The sequence below is a fragment of the Cavia porcellus genome, unplaced genomic scaffold (genome assembly GCF_034190915.1).
Source record: "Cavia porcellus strain 051 isolate PalLab524CR breed Dunkin Hartley unplaced genomic scaffold, mCavPor4.1 scaffold_50, whole genome shotgun sequence".
NCBI lineage: Eukaryota > Metazoa > Chordata > Mammalia > Rodentia > Caviidae > Cavia > Cavia porcellus.
Window position 1 is genome coordinate 3,758,723 of NW_026947533.1, and position 20,086 is coordinate 3,778,808.

General features: G+C 38.2%; 1 pseudogene; it reads right to left on the bottom strand.

The window, feature by feature from the left end:
• The window catches only part of LOC134475032 (olfactory receptor 9G19-like), a 49,930-nt pseudogene extending 44,726 nt beyond the window's left edge, over positions 1 to 5,204 (bottom strand).
• Positions 5,205 to 20,086: the final 14,882 nt, after the last annotated feature.

Sequence of the window (20,086 nt, forward strand, 5' to 3'; positions counted from 1 at the left end):
CAAATGGAATGTAACTTACATTCTTCTAGAATCAGCTGGGGATGTAGCTTAGTGGCATTGTTCCTGCTTGGCAAGCCTGAGGTCATGAGTTTGATCCCTGTTTCCAAATAAAATAAAATAAAATGGCCAGAATTATAATTCACTTTAAATCAACTTAGTATATGATATTATCTTGCTGTCAACATAGCACATATACACACACACAGAAAATGCCAGAGGATGATAAGCAATAACTTTGGTCTAATTGCAAGAAAAGAAAACAAAAAAGAACCCATGATGAGTGAAGCAGACATCCTGAGCTAACCACAGCTACTTCATTCAATAAAGCTACATTTTGTTCTCTGCCACTAAACTCAGCTGGATCATATGGTTTATCATTGAGTTAAAACTTCTGTGCTGCAAATAACCTGTTACATACAACTATGCTCGCTCCACAGTGTACTCACTGTTCATGGCCTTCAGCAAAGCTTATCTTATTTCCGCAACTTCCGTTTGCAAACTTACAAACTTTAAACCTCACATCAGACTTTGGAGATTACTTTTCTGAGGTTTATTAGGGTCAATAAAATTTCCTTTTTTCTGTTAAGCTTCTGTTGATTCAGTTTTACCCACAATGTAAGGACACACTTTGTTTTCAAAATTCCACTGTCCTATAAAATAGATTATTAAATTAATATTCCTAGATTTCACATGTATTTTAGAAAAATGTTTAAACTAAATAGAGTAGGCAAGTTCTTGCTTGTGATAGTGGAATTGTACAAGATTTGAGCATCTTTGTGTTCTATTTTCCAAATGTTCCATGATACTTTGAAGACTCCCCTCCCCAAAGATGAGCATTCATTGCTTTTCCTAGGCAATACTGATGACCAATAGACCTAAGTATGTTTAAAGATTTTTCTGAAATCAAAACTACTGCCTGACATTTTCATTTTACTTTAATTGATTAAATTTATTTTAAACACATGATTATCATTTAAACACATGATTTAAATGCATTTTAAACACATGATTATCACTCTCATGACGGGGGCTTTGTGCCTGTATGGACTTATCTCAGTTCCCTTTTTCCCATTCCCTTTTCCTGCCTCCTACTTCTTTTCCTCTCCTTATTTCCAAAGCTTTGTTTCATTTTTTCACTCTGTTCTCGTTTTTTCTTTTCCTTTTCTTTATTGCCCCTCCTCTTCCCGAGTTCCTCTTCCGGGTTGAACATTTTCTTCCTATTTCATAATATCTAGAACACATTTTGATCCTAATTTAGAATTTTGGATTCTCACATCAGAGAAACAGTGTAAGATCTGCAAGTGTGTGTTTGATTTGCTTCACTTACAATGAACGGCGCCAAGGTGTATCCATTTACCTAAAGGTGTGTCCTGCATTAAGGCAGAGTAGTGCTCCTTGAGAAAGATTTAAAAATAGATATTCCTGGGTCTCTGGGAGAGAAACACATCTCTCCCAGCCTCTCTGGAGTCTCTGGCTGCTCTCTGAAGAATGAAGAAATCTTGCTTCAAAAACCTCCAAATATCCCTGGCCATGGCCTTGCCCGGCAGAGCTTTGGAGAAGCAGTTGCTGGACTTTGTCCAGAGCAAAGGCAGGACCCTCTCCTTCCAAACTGCCTGAGGCTCTGCTCCTGGGTGGGAACCCCACATAGCACATAAGGGCTCAGTGGTCCAGGTGTGTGACACTAGGGGTTTCAAGGCGTCTGGAACAGAACCCCTTTCCAGGCCAGAACTCCTCCTGACATGGTTAGGGAAACTTCCCTCCTTTGCAAGGGCATGAATTGTGATGGTGCCTACTGTGGCATCCTCGGTGGAAGTACTGGATGCTGTCAGCCAATGAAGACTCTGGGGCCTAACTCACTCCTGGCTCCCTTGTGCTCCAGAGGTCCCTGTCAGGGTCAAGGATTCAGGGCTGGGGGGGGACACTGGAGTCATGTCCGGCCCTTTCCTGGGGACTTCACATCCTCTCATATTGCTCCCTAACCTTGGGGTGCCATGGGGGCCCCAGGTGGAACCACGGCTTGCCTGGAATCCAAGGACCAGCACAGAAATCCAACTGCCTGCTGCTCAGTCTTCCGAGCAAGTGGAAACATTTGTTTTGTTCTGTTTGTTGACTGTTCTAATGATGCACATCCTTTCTAAAGCAAATTCACTGGAATCTGACACCAGCATTGTGAGTGCTGCAGGCCTGGAGCGAGCACCCAGCCATGGGCCTCCCTCTGCTGCCAGCCTTTTAGCCTGGAAACAAGGACCACAATGGGTGATAGATATTGGGAAAGGGGAAGGAAACATTCAGATGGGGAGAGGCACAGGACAGGGAGGGGGAACGAAAGGAAGGGGAAAGAAAAGAAATAAAAAATGGAAACAGCTTTTGTAAATAAGGAGTGGAAGAGGGGTTAAAGGGAGGGGAGGGGAATGGGGAAAAAGAAGAATAAAGATATATCAGGTACAAATAGAAATTTCCTATGGTCAATGTGATCATTATGTGCACTTGAAATGTACCAATATAATAAATTATTTTTTAAAAAAGAAGTGTTAAGGGGCTGGGGATTTAGCTCAGCGGCATAAGCGCCTGCCTTGCAAGCAGGCAGTCGTGAGTTCGATCCCCGGTACCGATAAAAAGGAAAAAGACAAAAAAAAAAAAAAAAAAAGAAGTGTTAAACATTAACCAAAAGAGCTTCATTATGCTTGTGTTATGTTTGCCAAGCTTTATGACCAAATTACCTGTTAATTCCTTTGCAAACACAACTATTTTATACAACCTGTAGTACAGTCATACTGTTCCGTATGTGCGGTCTTTCTGGGTGACCTGATTGATATGTTAACCATTGCTAACCCCTGCAAAGGACAGATGTTATCTAAAATTAAGTGCTAAAATTAGTTAACAAAAGATTGTAAATTCCTGTGAGACCTCTCTGTCCTCTGCAAAGGGAAACAAAGGTCTTCCTCATTCCTTAGAGGATCAAGGATTTTCTCATTTCCTGATCCACGCCCATAAGCCATTCACTTTGTAATTGCTCTTTCTAAAAAAAGTCTGTGAAAGTTTTAAGTGAGTTACACAGCTTTGCAAACTCCAACCCCACTGTGTCCCTAGTACCAGTAAAATAAATAAATGCTGCTTTTTCTTCAAAAACATGTCTTGCCCCATTTTTGGACACCAACTTGGGGGGCTCATTTTTGAGCTACAAGAGAAAGAATTAGGGTATATTATGCATATTACCAATTCTCCACATGGAATGTAAAAGGTATACAAGATGCATATGTACTAGTAAAAATAATGATACAAAAATGACCAAAAAATCTTGAACATGCACGTACACACACACACCCCCACACACACTCATGTACACTCTGCAGTTTGAGGGAAATTTGGCCTCTGACATCTACAAATTCTGCAGTTCCAGGACCATGCTGGACCTCCCTGGAGAAGAGTGCAGAGACAAGGTGTCTGGTTCAGAAACATAGTGAGCACAGGTCCTGGAAAGTCAGGCTTGACTCACCAGGAGTGAGATTTGGACTCTTATTTTCATTCTCTGAAGAAGGGAGGGGATAGGCCTGGTCACCAAAATGCTACAAAAGAAAATCGTGGTCAGATAGTTGCCCCCATGTCCCTGGATTTGGAAGGATTGCTGAGCCGCCCACGCTCATAGGCAGGTGCCCAGTCAATTGCTTTGCCAGGAAGCTCCTTTTCTTTTCCATTTCCCATCCTGCACAGGAATTCAGCTGCTCTGTTTAAAGGGAATTCCACGGATGGGGGGACTTACTACCCCTCATCCCAGGACAGCACACTGGCTCTGTGTACATAATTAATACATGCGAAGGGGATTCTCATTCAGGATGGAGCTCAGGCATCACAAAAGTCTGAGGATTCTCAGCACTTAAAAGTAGCAAAATCACTCCTTACAATGACCATGAAATGGAAATGAGGAATAGCCAGAAGTTTAGGCCACAGAAGCTTATTGTAACCCCCGATTAACCCCACAGGTAAGGAACACCAACCCAGACAGTGAAGATATAAAAATCCACTATGCTTTGTTGCTACTTTATATAGGTAATAGTTCTAAGTGATACTCTGTTGAATGAGGTAAGTAGTGAAGCATTAGAAATCAACAGATATCACAAATTCCAATGGCATTCATGAGTCCAGTGCACAGCAATGACCTGGTGTGGTGACATGGCCTCTTCATAACAGAGCAGGAACACCGAACACTGCACTCCAGCTGATGTGTGCATTCCATGCCTGACAAGAGGATCCCTTTTGGGACACAGCCAAAACCTTCATAATCTTCCTCACTGGAGAAAAACTTACAAAATTTTTAAAAAGGAGCCTCTGAGTTGAGCTCTGAGTATCACACATGTTCATATCTGAGACATCTCCTTCTAGAATCACATCATTTGCCAGACAATGGATGGAACTACAGATCATCATACCATGCTCAGTCAGCCAGACCCAAAAAAGCAGGTGTATGCTGACTCTCACCTTTAGAATTCAGGGAGGTGCAGAGAGAATATGAAAATAGAGGAGTGACTATTATGGGATAGAGTCTGGAGGGGAAGTTCTGGGGGACATATAGAGGGGTCAGATCAGATAAAAGCATCTTACATGTGTGCATGATAATGTCACAATGAAACCTGTTATTCTGTATAACTCACATGCATTAATAAATTTTAAAGGTCAAAAAAGCACGCAGCAAAATAATAGGAAGCAAACATGCCACTCCTCAAATTCTATAAAGGCTTCAACAACTTTGCATAGCATCCTTGTAGCCTAACTCTGTGTAAGAGTGGCTCCTCTAACATGTATTCTGTCCTGGATGAAGAGCTTGCTCTTGCTGATGGTTCTGCCAGGGCTGCATGCACCTCCTTGTTCTGCAGGCTGTAGATGAGAGGGTTCAGCATGGGGATGACCATGGCATAGAACACAGACACCACCTTGTTGAGGTCCAGAGAAGAAATAGCACTGGGCCACACATAGATGAAAAAGAGCATCCCATAGGAGATGGAGATGGTCGTGAGGTGGAAAGAGCAGGTGGAGAAGGCTTTGTGCTTCCCATCAGCAGAGCAGATCCTCAAGATGGTGGTGAAGATGAAAGAGTAGGAGGTGACAATGGTCAGGCTACTGATGGCCAGGATAGCACTGACCACAATGAAATCCAGCAATGTGTTATTCCAAGTGTCAGTGCACACTAGGGAGAGAAGAGGAGGCATGTCACAGTAGAAATGGTTAATGTAAAAATGTAGATTATGAAACTTTTATTGGAACAGAGAAGTGAGTAAAGGAATGAAAAGTCACGTACAAAATGCATATATCAAGAAAAGAGAAACTTGCATAAGTATGGTAATACTAAATTTATTGAGACTGATACAAATTATCTTTGCCATCTACAATTACAAGAGGTCATCAACATGGTGACCATGAGAGTCCAGACATTTAGTAGTACAGCTAACTGTTGAAGGGCCTTTACATTTTTTGGCTCACTTTGTGTGTCTTAGGATCAAAAGACTCAACTCATCTCTCTTGACCCTCTTTCCGTTCTCCAAGCTGGAGTAGCAGAGACACATAAAGCCACTGTGTGGTTACTGGGAAAGAATATTTCTCCCATGAGTTCACTGCTGCTGTAACGTTCCCTCACAGCACTTCCCTCTGATTGGCTACTTACTGCTTCCTTATTCCATGAGAAATCCTTTTTCTAAAGTAATATGGTATCTAAATTTTTTGACTTGAAATAACATCTGGAACAGCTGTGGCACTTTTACATAGTGAAACAGGCCCAGTTCTCAGCACTACTACAAGGATGCCAGGTAAGGAGTGGCAGGCATTCATCCCCCTGACTTTGTGGTTTCCAAGGAAACAGAGTCCTGGGTCTGCTTTGCTGTTTGGAACCACTGTGGACTCTTTTACATACACATTTTTACATATTGCTTTGCTGTCAGCTTCACAATATTTTCCCTGACAAAGACCTCACCTAAAGTCAACCCTCCTTGTGGCTCTGATGATGACACTGTTCCTGTTTTTCAAGATGTTCATGCATTCGAGGGTGTGAGGTCTGTTTCCTGCCATGAGTCACTCAGCTGATTTGGTTAGAGAGCTGGCTTGCTCCTATCTTACTTAGGCAAGTTAGTTTATTGTGCTTATCAAATTATTTGGTAAGCAATTCCATTCCAGCCATACTTTTAAAATGTTTTAATGAAATGACTCAAACTAAAATTTGCAAAAAAGAAAAATGCTGCAAACGAGCCAGGAGAATTTTGAAAAGGAAAACAAGGACATTTCTAATCTAGATATCAATGTAGATCATAAATCTATCATCATTAAACCAAACAGCAACATGTTGTCCCCATAGAAAAGTTCGGAGCACTGTGAGTTGACTTATTCACATATATCCAGTGACCATGAATAAAGATTTCTTTAAAAATAAGGAAATAAAAGTGATCTCACCATAAAAATGTACTACAGTATCTTAAGGAATTTGAAAAAAATAAATGATTTTGAAATTTTACCCAAGACTACTTTAACTAAAAATGCCCTAACTGTAAAAGTATGTCAAGAAATAGTAAAGAATAAAATGATGATTTTGCTGTAAGAATGGTATTCTTTAACAAAACTTACAAATCAATAATGGTAAGGAAAATGAGATAAATTGTATTACACACTAGTTTAAATGTATGTGTGCCAACATTCACTCTTTTATTAAACATGAACTCTTACACAAAATTTTTTCATTCAGACAGGAGAAATGGTACACCATACATTACATGGGGTTAAAATCAGAACATACAGACAATGCCAACAACCACTGAATTAACACAGCAGATACTCACTGGATTGCAAGGTAGAAGATACATAACACCAAGCAGGAAGAGAGGAATCTCACAGCTCTGTGTACTGCCAGATGCCCAATCTCTCTAACAATCACAGAAACCAAGCTGAAACATGAAGATGTAAGAAATATGAATATCAAATGCTAAAACAGCACAAGCCCAAGGGAAGGGCCTCTATTTGACACTTTTCCACTAATTTCCACTGAAAATTGTTACAGTCTAATGATTCAGAAAATTCTTTATTTCTATCCTTAAGAAACACAGAAGGGAGTAACGATAATGTCCATTTCACTACTGTCTACAATGAAGAAAAACTATACTTCAAATAAATTCATTCCAAAAGAGGAAGAGTAATGTAAATTTTCTAGTAGTCTAAGAAACACTGTGCAGAAGTTTAAAATTTAAGTAATTTTATAGGTATAAACACAGTTTATTTGCCAGGATATCTTCAAAAGAATAAAGGTAGCATAATGAGCACCACATAGGATTAGGAATGTTTTTCATGACTTCAGTATTCTCCTTGATTTTACTTTTGTAAATTCATACATAAAAAAATAAAAACAATCTGGAAGAATATACACCAAATAACCCGTCACTATCTCTGATAACAATGGGCCAAGAAATACAGTTAGTTGCATAATCAAATGGATTTCTAACTTCATCTGCAGTTTTAGCTTCACTTGCAATTTTAAGGTTTTGAAACAAGGAGAGAGTATACCTATATTATCCTCACTGCTTAAATATCTGAAAGCTATCTAAAAATAGCAGTAAAATAAAATAATTTATTAATGTATTTCAGCACTGAAAAATATCAAAGAAAATAGCTGATATTAGTCTAGGACAGGAAAAGAGGAAGGAAGAAATGTGCCAGCCACAGGAGGTAGAAATTGTGAATCCACTGCATTCAGAGCTCTAGATGTCTTTACTACCAAGAAGTGAGAAATCTATCCCCAATTTCACCTTTAAGAAAACTAAGTCTCCACACTGCCTAACAGATAACCATGGTGCAAGGTCTGAGGGACTCTTCAGAGGGTGTAAAGACCCAGTGAGCTTTGAGGGGATGGAAAATGTGGGCTCCAGTGCGATTGTAGCCCTTGGCTTTACACTTGTTTCTGTGTAAGCTACTGACCCTGATCAGTTCCCCTTCAAATAGTATCTTTACCAAACAAGCTGCTCTGGGAAATTCTGCTGTAGCTCACAAGACCAAAGTCCTGGCAACAAACCCAATACTGGTTCAATTACATTACATTTAACTTTCATCCGTGCCCTTGTAGGGAGTATCAGATCACCCCTCTTTTACAGAGTAGGCTGTCAAGACTGTAAGAGTGTTATGGGATGCAGAATGCTCTGTCCAATTTCACAGCACCTATTCCTTCAATAACACCACCCTCCCAGGGGAAAACTCAGATCCCCCAATATCCCAACTGAAGTGAATCTTTTTTTTTTTTAACAAAATCAGTCAATGTCAAAAGCACAGTAAACAATGAAGGAGTCCATGATGGGGAAGAAAGCAGTGAGCTACTAGAGCAATCCTGTATTTGATGGAAATTTGCTCTGATATAAGGGCTCACAAACATCTGGCAATGATGCTGCCATGAGAGGCCCTCTTACCTTCCCTGTGTCATGTGGCCAGTGTGATCAGATACTGTCCAGGGCAGTATTCCATACTAATGGCCCTGATATGGGGGCCCAACATCTCTCTCTTTGGGGCACAGTCATGCTAGACACGTGCAGTAGAGGGAGTGATATTCGCTGTACCTTAAAATGGATTCATTTATCAAAACCACTTTTTTGTAATTACAGTCATTCACAGTAATACTTGCTATATTTTATTACACTGTTTTAAGCGATATTCTTCTACAAAAGGGAGATTAGAATACACCATACAGTTCCTGGCTGTGTTTGGAGGACTGTGGAGTTCTAAGCAAGCAGGTGGGCACCCACTTTCCCCCAAATCCAGCTTGTTTGGGACACTAGTGCCTTCTGGGTGCACTGGAAAAGCTCAGTGGGTCTGGGGCACCTGCATCCACCTCCACGTTCTGAGCTGTGCTTGGAGGAATGTGGAATTCTAAGCAAGCAGGCGAGCACCACCGGTTCCAGAGGCCTGGCGGCCTGCAGTAAGTGCTCCATGCACTCCCCCCCTCCCCTGAGTCCAGCTTGTTTGGGACCCTCACAGCTTCTGGGTGCACTTGAACAGCTCGGCGGGTCTGGGGCACCTGCATCCGCCTCCCCATTCCTGGCTGTGCTTGGAGGACTGTAGAGTTCTAAGCCAGCAGGTGAACGCCACTGATTCCAGAGGCCCAGTGGCCTGGGATAAATGCCCCACACACTTTCCCCTGAGCCCAGCTAGTTTGGGACCCTCTCTGAGCCCAGCCAGGGAACCCCATGGCTTCCGGGGGCACTAGAACAGTGCAGCAGGTCCCAGGAGCAGGCATCAGCCTCCCCTCTATGGGTTGCACTTAGCAGACTGTGGAGTGCTAAGCAAGTAGGCAGGCACTATAGGTTCCAGAGACTGGGCTTGAGCTGGCCTGCTCCACTCCCAGCGACCCTCTATCAATCCAGGGAACTAGGTGGCAGAGTCCCAGGAGCTGATGACATAGAAGAGGATTTCCAACAGACCCTGAGGAAGCCTTAGAATAACACTTGAAACACTTGAAACACAGAAATATAGGAAAATGACAAAATGAAAGACCAAATTACAATCTCAAACCTTCAGCCTATCCAAAGAAACCTTAGGAGTGATGTATATAGAAGAAAATATGCCATATACCTCAAATGTCAGACATAATAGCAACTGAAATAAACAAGCAACTCTGGGAAGCTTTAAAGGAATTGAAACTAGAAATAAAAAGTAATAAGAAATGTGGGAGTAATAAAACCCAAAATGTGTAATTGTCATTGTACAAAAGAAAGGAAAAGAAAGTTCTCTAAAAGATATAACTGCATATATATTTAAGTGTATGAGATAGATAACCATATTACTGAGTTTTGTTGGATCATTGAACAAAACTGTTTGCAGTCTCACTGTTTGAAAGTCCCCTCTATATGCTTTAATTTTGTAACTTCAGCAACTATTTCTAAGATGACAATATGTAATTAACTAGTGATTTCCTACTGTTTATTTTTTCTGAAATTCTGTATAGCTTGTACCCTTTTTCTGTTTTTTTCTTCTTTTTTCTCCTTAAATAAAATTTAAAAAAAGAAACTAGAAATAATCTCCCAGGTAAAAAAAGAAATGATAAAAGAAATGAAAGACATGCTGAGTATATCTAAAGAAAATACAGTTAAAAATTGGAGGAACTAAACAAAAAATAGAATCCCTAGATGAGCAATATAAAACAAATAGAATACATAGAGCAGATGCACAGAGATATACAGGAAATCAAAAATTCCACTGAAAGCTGTAAAAACCACCTCAATGAAAGTGAAGGTAGAATTTCAGACCTTGAAGACAAGATTGCAGCTAATGAACAGGAAAGTAAAGATCTTTTAAAAATAACAAAGAATCAGGAAATAACAATTCAACAACTGCAAGATGACACAGAAAAAACAACATAAGATTGATAGGGATTAATGAAAAAGAAGGGGAAAACATAAAGGATGTCAAGAGGATATTTAGAGAAGTAATAGCTAAAAATTTCCCAAACATGAGATCAGAAACTTCAGGATCAGTGAAGTATATAGAACTCCAAATAGTCATCACCAAAATAAAACTACAACCAGACATATAATAATCACCATCCCAGAAATCCAACAAAAGAATAGAATATTAAAAGCTGTCAGAGAGAAAAGACAGATCACTTATAAAGGAAAACCTGTCAGAATCACAGCAAACTTCTCAGCACAAACAATAAAGTCAAGAAGACCATGGAGTGAAGTATTCCAGATCCTAAAGCAAAATGATTTCCAACCTAGACTGATGTACCCTGAAAAACTGTCCTTCAAAATCGATGGTGAAATAAGATACTTCTGTGACAAAGAATAGCTGCAGAACTTCATGATCACCAAGCCAATCCTGCAAAAATTATTGAAAGACAGTTTAGATACACTTAGGAAAAAAACCACTAAGCAAAGCAGATAATTAAACAGAACAGAAAGATGAAGATGCAACAGCAGAAAGATAACATGTCAACAACAAACCAACATATAACAGTTATATGTAAATCATCTCAATTCATCAATTAAAAGAATCAGACTGGCAGAAAGGATCAAGAAACAACATCTAACCATATGTTGTCTACAAGAAACCTATCTAACCCAAAAGGAAACTCACAGACTGAAAGTCAAAGGATGAAAAACAATACTTCACGCAACAGGAAGCAAAAGAAAAAAAAGCGGGAGTAGCCATTCTGTTTGCAGACAATGTGAACTTTAAACCAATAATGATCAGAAGAGACAAAGAAGGCCAGTACATACTTGTTAGGGGAAAAATTCAAGAGGAAGAGATAACTATCTTAAATATATATGCACCAAATTCCAGAGCACTCAGTTATATAATGTAAGTATTAAATAAATTATCAGTAGTACAACTGTAGCAGGAGAACTTAACACACCATTGACACCAAGGGACAAATCAACCAGACAGAAAAGCAGCAAATAAATAACAATTGAATCACACATGTGAACAAATGGACTTGATAGATATATACAGAGTGTTACATCCAACTGCCTCAGAATACACATTCTTCTCAGCAGTACATGGATTATTCTCTAAAATACACCATATATTAGCTCATAGAACATATTGAAATAAATGCAAAAGAGTTGAAATTATCCCTTCAATGTTATAGGATCATAGTATTTTGAAATTAGAAATTAATGATAAAGATACTGCAAAAATCCCACAAACACATGGAAACTGAATAACACACTCTTGAGTAAACAGTGGAAATTAAATAAAAAATTAACAATACCTACAAGAAAATGAAAATACAAATACCGGAATCTGTGGGATTCAGTGAAAGCCGTCCTCCAAGGAAAATTTATTGCACTGAGTTCCCACATCGGGAAAACAAAATCAATACAAATAAATGACCTTATGTTACACCTCAAACATCTAGAAAAGAAGGGCATGTTAAGCTCAAAACAAAGAAAAGAGGAAATTATAAAAATCAGAGCACAAATCAATGCAACAGAGACTAAGAAAACAATCCAAAGAATCAATGAATCAAAGAGTTGGTCCTTTGAAAGAATAAACAAAATTTATAAGCCCCTAGCCAACCTTATTTAAAAAAGGGAAGAAAAGCTCAAGTTCATGCAATAAGAAATGAAAAAGGTGAAATCACTACAGACTCTATAGAAATACAGACGATCATCAACACCTATTTTGAAAACCTCTATTCTCAAAGGTTTGATTAAACAGAAGAAATAGATTTCTAGAAACATATGAAGTACCAAAGCTAGGTCAAGAGGATGTAAAACTGCTGAATAACCCAATTTCTATTAATGAAATCAAAAACATAATCAAGTCCTTACCTACAAAGAAGAGCCCATGCCCAGACAGATTCACTGAAGAATTCTACAAGAAATAAAGAAGAGCTAATGCCCAAACTGCTCAAACTCTTTAATGAAACTGAAAGGGAAGAAATCCTTCTTAAGTCATTCCTGGAAGCAAATATTACTCTAGTACCAAAGCCTGATAAAGACTACTAAAAAAGAGAACTATAGACCAATCACCTTATTGAACACAGATGAAAAAATCCTCAATAAAATATTGACAAATAGATGCAGCAAATCATCAAGAAAATTATACACCATGACCAAGGGGGATTCATCCCAGGCATTCAGGGATGGTTCAACATACGTAAATGAATAAATGTAATCCATAGTATCAATAAAGCCAAAATTAAGAATCACACGATCATTTTGATAGATGCAGAAAAAGCTTTTGATAAGGTCAACATTCATTCATGATAAGAACTTTACAGAAAATTGGAATAGATGGTCTTTGCCTTAATATAATAAAGGCCATCTATGACAAAGAAACAGCCAGTATCATACTAAATGGTCAAAAATTGAAGGCCTTAACTTTAAAATCAGGCACAAGACAAGGATGTCCTTTATCACCACACCTATTTAATATAGTACTGGAAATGCTAGCCAAAGCAATTAGACAAGAGAGAGAAATAAAAGGAGTAAAGACACGAAAAGAAAAAGTTAAATTATCATTGTTTGCAGATGACATGATACTCTACATAGAAGACCCCCTAAACTCCATTGAAAGATGCTTAGATATAATAAATAAATTCAGTAATGTAGCTGGATACAAAATCAATACTCAAAAATTGATAGCATTCCTCTACACTAGCAAGAAAATCATAGAGAGAGAAATAAGAGAAGCCATACCCTTCACACTAGCAAGCAAAAAAATGAAATATTTAGGAATTACTCTTACAAAAGTAGTGAAAGCCCTATACAGGGAAAATTATAATAAACTGAAAAACGAAATTGAAGAGGATCTCAGAAAATGGAAAGACGTCCCTTGCTCATGGATAGGAAGAATAAATATTGTGAGAATGGCCATGCTCCCAAAACTCTTATACAGATTCAAAGCAATCCAAATAAAAATACCATCAACATACCTCATAGATCTAGAGAAATCACTCCTAAAATCATCTGGAGCAAGAATAGACCTAAAATAGCAATGACAGTTCTAAGCAACAAAGGTAAGGCAGGAGGCATCACAATCCCTGACTTGAAGTTATACTACAAAGCAACTGTAGTAAAATCAACATGGTACTGAAATCAAAACTGATCCAATGATCAATGGAATAGATTAGAAGATACAACGACAACTACAAACACACTTAACCACCTTATCTTTGATAAAGGAGCCAAACAGGTTCACTGGAAGAATGACAATCTCTTTAATAAATGGTGTTGTAAAAACTGGCTCTCCATATGCGGAAAACTAAAACTAGACCCATGCATATCACCATGTACGAAATTAAAATCTACTGATTACTTTTTTTTTCTATTGGTACCAGGGATCGAACTCAGGACTGCCTGCTTGCAAGGCAGGTGCTTATGCCACTGAGCTCAATCCCCAGCCCCTTAAATTAAAATTTAAATGGTTTAAAGATCTGAATATTAAAACAGAAACTCTAAATCTATGGAAAGACAAACTGGGTAGAAACCTTGATGACAAAGGGGTAGGTACAGAAGTAATGTACAGGACTCAAACTGCATGGGAAATCCTTCCCAGAATCAATACCTGGAGCCACCTCTTATTTAAAAGTTTCTGCATGTCAAAAGAAATCTCCATCATAGTGAAAAGAAAACCCACAAACTGGGAAAACATCTTAGTGAACTGTCCCTCTGACAAAGGACTCTTGTCTAAAACATATGAAGAATTTTTAAAAAATCAGACCCCCCAAATTCAATGATCCAATCCAAAAATGGGCATCTGAGATGAATATACACTTCTCAGATGAAGAAATACAAATGGAAAATAAATACATGAAAAAATGTTCATCATCATTAGTCACTAGAGAAATGCAAATTAAAACCACACTGAGATTTCATCCTGAAAGAATGGCCAGGATCAAGAAAATCACCAGCAACAGATGCTGGAGAGGCTGTGGGGGAAAAGGAACTCTCCTGCACTGTTGGTGGGAGTGTAGACTGGTGCAACCATTATGGAGGTCAGTCTGGAGATTTCTCAAAAAGCTGGGATTGGAAGTTCCATTTGTTCCAGCTATTCCACTTCTAGGCTTATTCCCAGAAGAACTGAAAGCATCATAATACAGTGATATACGTGCACCCATGTTTATAGCAGCACAATTTGTAATAGCCAGATCTTGGAAACAACCCAAGTGTCCATCAACTGAGGAATGGATAAAAAAGTTGTGGTATTTCTATACAATGGAGTACTACTCAGCTATAAAGAAGGATCATATTAAGATATTTATAAATAAATAGATGCAGCTTGAGACCATACTCATAAGTGAAATAAATAAAATTCACATGTATGAATACCAAATAGTTTCCCCATTGGAAGAAATGATTCAAATATATAAAAGTATGTGGTAATCATGAACCCCCATTATGTAGCTTTGAAGGTTTATAAAGTTTTCACTCATTAATTGGAATGGCTTTATTCTGGGCTGTTTGATATTATTGCCTGTGATGATATGAACAGCTATTTTGAAGAAAACAAGACATAATATTAACTAGTGCTGATTTAATGTCATCTTGTTTTAAGTCCCACCAAACTTATGCTGCTGAGGTAAATCCCCAGGCCCCCCCCCCCCCAGAAAACATTTAAATATTTAATGGAGAAACAAGATACTTCTATGACAAAGAACAACTAAAGAAATTCACGTTCACCAAACCAACCCTAGAAAGGTTATTGAAAGACATACTAGACAGAGATAAAAATGACCCACAATCTCCAGAACAACAACAGAAAGAAGCCACCAGGTAGGACCAGCAGTTAAACAAGGGAGATATGCAGAAAGCAAACAACTGGAACATAACATGGCAGAATCAAGTCAGTACATATCAGTGATATCCAAAAACATAAATGGCCTCAATTCACCTATCAAAAGAAATAAGTTGACAGAATGGATCAAGAAACATGATCCCACAATATGCTGTATACAAGAAACACATGTGACCCAAAAGGAAACTTATAGATTAAAAGTCAAAGGATGAAAAACAGTATTCCAAGCAACAGGAACCCAGAAAAAAGCTGGGGTAACTATTCTATTTGCAGACAACGTGAACTTCAAACCTAAAAATGATTAAAAGAGATAAAGAGAGTACTCATTAGTGGAAAAATTCAAGAGGAAGAACTAACAATTATAAATATATATATATCAAATACAGGAGCACCCAACTATATAACATGAATACTAATGGACATGAAAAACCAAATTCACAAGAACACAATTATAACAGGGGAACTTAACAGCCCATTGTCACAAACAGATACATTAACTAGACAAAAAGTCAGCAAAGAAATAATAGAACTGAATCATACCTGAGAGAAACTGGTCTTAGTAGATGTTTACATAGTGTTCCAACCAAGCACATCAGAATGTACATTCTTCCCACCTGTGCATGGGACATTCTCCAAAATAGACCATATATATATATGGTATATATATATATATATATATATATATCCCATAAAACATTCTTAAGTAACTAAAAAGGTTTTGAAATTAACCCATGTGTAATATCTGACCATAGGACACTGAAATTGGAAATTAATGACAAAAGAAATTGTAAAACCTGCATAAAAACATGGAAATTAAATAACAATATTTTAAACAACCAGTGGGCTACAGGAGAAAATAAATAAAAAATAAAGCAATTATCTAGTGTAAAAGTAATAAGAACTATAGGAGTAATAAAACCCAAATTGTGGAATTCTATTATAAAAAAGAGAAGAAAAGAAAGGATATAACTGCATATATATTTAAGTGTGTAGGTTTTGTAAACAGATTACTAAGTTTTTATTGGATCATTGAACAGAACTGTTTGCAGTCTTGCTGTTTGAGTGTACACTTTGTATGCTTTACTTTTGTAACTTGAACAACTATTTATAATAAGAGGAAAATATGTAATTTATCAACTAGTGGTTTCTTACTGTTTACTTTTTTGAAATTATATATTATTCTAACCTTTTTCTGTTTTGTATTTTTTCTCTTTAAATAAATTTTTTAAAAAGCCATTGATATAAAAAGTAAAACAGTGCCATAAATCCTATTCACCATCTCTTCCTCTTGACTTAGAACACATGTATCGATCATTCCTGCCACTTTCCGAAGCTGTTCCGGAAGTCCTCTTTCATGAAGGTCTTCATGAGGTAATCAAAACTGGTTTGAAAAACCTCACGCTAAGTGCCCTCAATGGAAGAGGGAGGCCAAAAACACATTACGGTGTGTCCTAACCCACCTTCTCACTTTATCTGGTATCTTGTGGCTTCTAAATTTTCCACAGTTAAAATGAAGATGGGTGACAAATATTTTGAAACCATTTATGTTCTGGGACAGCCACATGGCATAGCTAAAAACATTCATGAGAGAATGCAGAAATGCTTCCAAAAGATATTTGAAACTAAAAGGAGTATTTTGAGGGGTAGGGTGAATGCCTGTGTGTCTTTTACTGTAATAATTTTTATTTAAACACTCACTATACTTTCTACCACACTTTGTATGTCACTGTTTAAATGCCAGCCACATTTATTCTCTCAGAATAAAGAGACAAAAATGAAGTTTCAGTATGATATAAAATTACATTCTGATGAATTATTTTCTTCTTTTAAGGTGACACAAAGAACTAAAACAAAATTGGAATCAGTGTGAACTGCATTCCTTTCCAGGGTGCCATCTATCTCCTGCCCAGCTAGTGCACCTACATAGAAAAAAGTCAGGTTTTTCCAGGAGTTTTATGGTTTTATTCTTAATTTTAATCTCTGGAATATTAAGATTCCACTTTGGAACAAATTAACTATCTTCTTCAGTTACATAAACATTCTCCCAGGTTGTTATGTCATTTCTACATTGGAAGCTACATGTCCCCAAAGTAACCCATGCCTTGGGGAATTTATTGAAAGGGAACTAAAGTATTCTGTCTTTAATCTTTGGAAAATCCACTGGGATTGGTTTGTTTTCTGTGCTTGATTGAAATTTTTTCTTTCATTTTATCTCTTTTATAGGCAAATGCATATTTACTGAGTAAAATTTCGGTAGTGATGGAACAAATGCTGAGTTTCCCCAAGTGAAGAAGTACCATAAAAATTCTGTAGCCATACTAAGAGCACTAGGCCCAAGTACCTTGTAGTGAAAAACTGGCCCCACCATGTGTGCCTCATGCCCCAAGCCTGTACCTAATGGAACTCTGACACCAAAAGAAATGAAGGTAGACAGAGATGCTTACCTAGAAAGGGACTCACATTGTAATGCCAAAATAAAGGCAAATGAATTATTATGGGGTTGTTACAGGTTACTGGTACACCTGGATCCCTTCCAGGCCCTAGGTCAAATAATGGGACAGATGAAGACTATAAGTGATTGTACATTTATGAAGGGTTAAAGTGGGGAGAAAAAGAAGGAAGAAGAAATGTTCTGAAGGAAAAGAAGTGCTCCAAAAAGTGAGAGTGGAAAAGAAAATACATCCTGTAGGCAGACAGGGACAGTTCTAGAGAAACAAGACAGTGACCTTGAGGCCAATGGCCTCCATCTTTATATCCCACTCTGACATCAGACTCAGGCCCTGTGCAGGGCAGGTCAATGTTTTGCACACATTTTCTGGCCTGTGATTAAAAGGTCTTTGTGATTGAAAGGTCACAGCTAATTGTTCAGCTGCTTCACCACACTCTAATCTGCTGCCTCAGATTCTCTAACCTTTCCAGTCTTCACTACTAAAAACTACACGAATACATTCACTGAATCTTTTGAAGAGGCTATGTCAGTAAGAAGTTCACTCAGACACATCATTTCCATAAACACAAAGGCACCAAATGTAGGATGTCACTGGGTCTTCATCTATCCTCATTTTCTCCTCCATTTCAGTGCAGGAAACACACGTGTGCACATGAGCAAAATGTTCACTCAAATTTTTCCTTTAGTTAACTTCAACATTACTTTTTCTTTCAATTCAGTATGTTTTTCTTTCACAGATTATAATACATTGTTTCACAGGATATGGTTTTTTAGAATCCTTGAGTGAGAATACTAGACACCATGTGATTATTTGGTGATTGTGTATCAGAGTAAAAGATATGGTAACACCAATCACCCTCAAATTATTCCCCCTTGCTTCAAATACATGTACCCTGCTACTCCTACAAGTTTTTAAAGAACTGCTGGAAGTCCTCTTTCCTGAGTGTCTCTACAAAATGAGATACAAACAAACAAACAAAGGCAGGATGAATAGTGCTGCGAAGTACTTTTCAGTGGAAAGGGAGGCTACAGTGTGTGATCATCCATCTAATGCCCTGGAATTGGTACTATGTGACTTCTGACTTCTAGGTAAAGGATCTGGGAGGAAGATGCTGGAATGTGACCAGTCATATAGAGACTGAGTCATGCCCATCCTTGGGGAATCCCAACTCCTCCCACAATGTTGGCTCATTTCAGGACATCATGGGGCTTACACAGGTTCTGTGGTGGAAAAGGATCTCCCTGGACCCCAGTATCCAGCATGCAAATTGGGTTGGGTGTTGCTCAGCCATCTGAGGTGAAGGAAGCTTTGGTTTTGTTTCATTTGCTTGTTGATTGTGTTAATGTTGCATATCTTTCTGATCTGATATCATAGAAATTGACAAGATTTACAAGTGCTTTAGACCATATAGGCAAGAGTACCAACACTGGGACATGAACTTGTATTAGTCTACAACATGTTAGGCACAAGGTACCTAGGAAAAGGTGAGCAGTGGACAGAATAGTGAAGCTCATCTGTAGCTGCTGCACATCACAGGCATCTCCACTCAAGTGCCGCCTCCTGTCACATCAGTTGTGGTGTTAGTTTTTCATAGGAAACTGAAACTTGGTAAAAACTACACAGGAGGCAGCTTTAGATTGTACTGTCCTTTAAATCATCCAGAAAAGAAACATATACTCCACTGCCATTTCTGGAAAAGTTGTCTTCCAGGAAAATGGTCCCTCATTCCAAAAGAGTTTGGAGACCACTTCCCTGTAGCACTAAACTTAGAGATTAGAAAGTACTGCACAGGAGCAGCTGTCACAGGGAATGGCAGAAGAATCAAGAACTAAACCATGACTTCCTGTGAGCCAGAGCAGCCTCCAAGGAGAATGGAAGAAAATCAAGAAGCCAAAACATCCCTTCCCATGAGCCAGTCAGTGTGCAGGCTGGGAGACAAGAAGAGCAACATCCCCACCTCCTCCACCCACCACCCCCATAAGCAATGGACTGATTCAGAGGAAGCCTGGCTGAGATGCTAGCAACTGAAGTAAAAGCAATAATAATAACATAATGCTTGTATTGTTTTATTGACTTTACAGGCCTAAAACTGGTAGTCTGAGCATCTCCTTGGAAGATAACAATACACATTACAGCAACTGTCAGGCATTTCTTTCTGTCTGGTTTCTGAAATCCAATGTTTTGTTCCTTTTATTGTTTTGTTGCATTCCTGTACCTAGTAAACTGAGAAACTGTTTTTAAAAAGACAATATGCAATGTAACAACCATTGTTAAGTTCTTATCATCTTGTTTTGAAAACCTACATAGCTGCTATTATCATTCTTTGTTGTGGTTGTTGTTTTGCTTTTTTATTGTTTTTTATGTATTTTATGTAT